This window comes from Mauremys mutica, unplaced genomic scaffold (assembly GCF_020497125.1).
Source record: "Mauremys mutica isolate MM-2020 ecotype Southern unplaced genomic scaffold, ASM2049712v1 Super-Scaffold_100099, whole genome shotgun sequence".
Classification (NCBI taxonomy): Eukaryota; Metazoa; Chordata; order Testudines; family Geoemydidae; genus Mauremys; species Mauremys mutica.
Window position 1 is genome coordinate 699,087 of NW_025423266.1, and position 3,502 is coordinate 702,588.

The 3,502-nt window shown below is 49.5% G+C and overlaps 1 non-coding gene across 1 annotated transcript; it reads left to right on the top strand.

Moving 5' to 3' along the window:
- The first annotated feature begins 3,040 nt into the window (after window positions 1-3,040).
- Window positions 3,041-3,114, top strand: TRNAT-UGU. The gene has a single exon. It is a non-coding gene; the product is annotated as a tRNA-Thr (tRNA).
- Window positions 3,115-3,502: the final 388 nt, after the last annotated feature.

The following is a 3,502-nucleotide window of genomic DNA, read 5'->3' on the forward strand; positions in this document are numbered from 1 at the left end:
GAGACACCACACACCAGCCTGGCCTAGCAGGCAAGAATCAAACCTCCACAGAAAGACGCCCGTTGCTTTCTAACCCATCTCCCTAAGCACTCAGTCACCACCACTTAACAAAGGGGCTTTTCTACACTATGGTTCTGGTCTCACTGAAGGGTCATTTCCAATTGTTTGCTCAGACCAGCATTAGGGAAAATGGTGCCCTGGGCAAAGCTTGTACTTTGGCACTTCCCCATTGCCCCTGGACGATCCCCACTCCCCCTTTACCGCTAGCTCCTGCACTCCCAGCCCTTGCACCTCCTTCACCCCTAACTCCTGCCCCCTCCTGTGCCCCCTTTGCCCTTAACTCCCTGTGCCACCAGCCATTGCCCCTCTCCTGCAGCCCCTTCACATGGTTCCAGTGCAGGGGGCCCCGCACTTGTTCTCCCTTTCCCTGGGCTTTGGCATCACTAGCCCCTGCTTAGCGAGTAGGGTTCAGTGGTTCCCAAAATGTGGGGCATGACTCCTAGGGGGACACAGAGGAACATTCATGGGGGCACCTCAGGGCCCGAGCCAGCCCCCATGGAGGGAGCAGCACTCAGCCCCACTCAGCCCCAGCTCTTCCCCAACCCCACCCTCAGCCTGGGGCTCTGATTCCCTGCTCGGCCTCCACCCCCTTACCCCTGTCTGCACCCCTCTCCCCAGCAAGCAACAGCCCCATTCCCAGCCTCGGTTCTTGACTGCGGCCTCTGAGGGGCCACAGCCAGGGATAAGAGGGCACAGTGTAAAATGTTTGGGGACCACTGTTTTAGGGTGACGTTCTCAATCACTTCTATGAAGTCCAATAAAAGCTATTCCTCACCCACCCACCCTTCCATCAGGACAGACTAGGTATGTTCTGCTGCCCTTCACTCATGCAGGAAGGATAATAACATTTCATTCCACTCAATCCTAAAGTGATTTGTAACCCGCAACCAGCCAAAACTGGTCATTTTGGGAAAGTGGCCCCATCATGCTGCATAGCTAGGCAGAGTAGGTGTGTCTGTGCAAACACGATCTGTTCCTGAAGTCTTTCCCCCAGCTCCTCACTAGATGCGAGGGGGGAGCTCATTCAGCCCCTGCTTCCGCTTAGTATTTAAAAACTCATTATTGTCCCTAGCTCTGCTGGCCTTAGATTTCTCCTCCTGTCTTTTGCCTAACAGCTCAGCTGAGATGGCCGAGTGGTTAAGGTGGTGGACTGCTAATCCATTGTGCTCTACACACATGGGTTTGGATCCCATCCTCATAGGATGCACTTAGTCTTTACCCCTCCTTTGTAGACAACCATCTCCCCCTTTGGTACAATGACAGATCAAACAATGTTGCTTCTTGCAAACAAAAACCTTCTCAGAAACTCACTACTCCCTTGCTTTAAATAAAATGTCTAAATCCCAGATTTCTTAAAAAAAAAATTCTCTAGTGCTGTATTTCTTAGTTTTTATCTCAAAAGGTAACATCCTCATCATCTCCCCCAAACACCCTGGGACCTGCCCAAATTATTAAAATACCCTCAACCCGAGCAAGGCCAGAGCGGTGAACCAGAGCTAGTGTCTAGGCCAAGCTGCTCTGAAGGAGGCAACTCAAACATTTTCTCCCTGCTTCCCTTGGCAAGGTCTGACTGAGAAAACAAAATTTCCCAAACTGATTTCTGCTCAAAAACCAATACTAGTCTGTTTGGGGACTTTGGTTTGCAAGTATTATTGTTATTATTCTCTTCTGATTTCTGAATCAGTTCAGTTCAGTCTTTGTCCTCCAGGTGTGTTTCCAGCTGCTGAGTTGTGGCGGAGAGAGGCCAAGTCATGATGTCTCTTCCCCTCTTTCATAGTTTCTTCCAACTTGCTAGGAAGCTCCTTTGCTACGATGTGAGTCAAGCAGTGTCGATTGTCTCTGTGCTATCTCGGAGAAGTCTGCATTGTACACGGTTCCTGGGCTAGTCCTTGGGAGTGTGGATCCCTTCAATGGGCCAGCAGCGAGTCTGGCTCCTCCCTTGTCACACCTGAAAGGGTGGTGGGGGGCATTTCTCAACCTCATAACATATCTCAGTAACACACACAGAGCAAAACTTCATAACTTCCCAACCAATGCGAGCACACACAATCCAACAAGATATTAATGTTCAACAGATCAAGACTTTTGAAATGATACATCACAAGGCAGACTTTCAACAAACCATGTCATCATTATATGAGAGTGGTGAATATGGGGCTTCCAGGTGCTGCTCTGAGCACAGCGTGCCACACCTGGGCTTACAATGCAATGAAGACGTACCCTTAGAGTCCATCTCTCCTGGGATAAAGATGGCCCACACCTGACTCTCTGCCAATCCCCACTGGGCCCTGACAAGTGTTGTTCATGTTTGTATTCTATAAAGCAGAGGAGCAGATGAAGTTTTGCTCCCAAGGTGTGTGTGTGATTCTTTGGACAGGTCTACACTACAAAATTAGGTTGGTGTAATTACATTACTTAGGCTGGCAATGCAGTTCTATCAAGCTAATCCCGGTATAGATAGTGGCTCAGCTGTCAGAACTTTCTGGAGCTATGAAAGGGGAGGGACCCAGCCTCTGTAGCAGGAATGCAAGGCAGGTGAGTTCACGGCAGGCATGGTGGGATACTGGTGGAGACCAGTTATGGTGATATAATGACCAGCAGCATTTACACTGACATTTGTCACTTTAAGTTTGCTGCAAAAAGCACTAGGCCTCTCGTCGAGGTGGTTTTATTTTGTCACCAAAACAGGGCAATTTTGTCGCCAGACGTGGTATTGCAGTGTGTGCACCAGCCAAAAACTGCTGACCGAGGGACCGTTGTGTGTTTTTCACACATCTGAGCAATATAATGATGCTGAAGTAACCTTGTAGTGCAGACCTGGCCAAAGATTCACACACACAAACACACACACACAGCTTGCAAGGAAAACCTCACCTGCTCCTCTGCTTTGCAGAATCCAAACACAAGCAAAGCTTTTCAGGCCCCAGTGGGGATGGCAGGGAGCCAGGTGTGGGCAGACAGTGTGTTTTAGCCACAGGCAGGCACCATGGCTTAGCTGGCTAAAGCACCTGTCTTGTAAACAGGAGATACTGGGTTCAATTCCCAGTGGTGCCTTTTTGACTAACTCTTGGGTAACCTGGTATTGGCTACTGTGGGAGGACAAAACACAGTGCTCTTCAGTCCAGCCCAGTATAGTTGTTTAAATTATACTCACAGGCACTGATAACAGACATACTGAAAGTTTGGGAGTTAAGAGCTGATAGGTCAGTGGTCCAGCCTGTCACAGATGATCCTGCTTCGACAGGGGCAGGTCTGGGCTCTCAGGCTGAATGGCTCATTGTGGCTGCCAGAACCTGTAGGCAGCTCATTTAGTTTACACCGAGGGTTGAGTCCTGCTTTGTGCACCGTGTGCGAGAATGAAAATCCTAAACCGCCCTTTGAAATAACAAATGCAGCAGGGCGTTTTATTGTCCCTGCCCCAAAGCAGACAGAGCAATGGAGA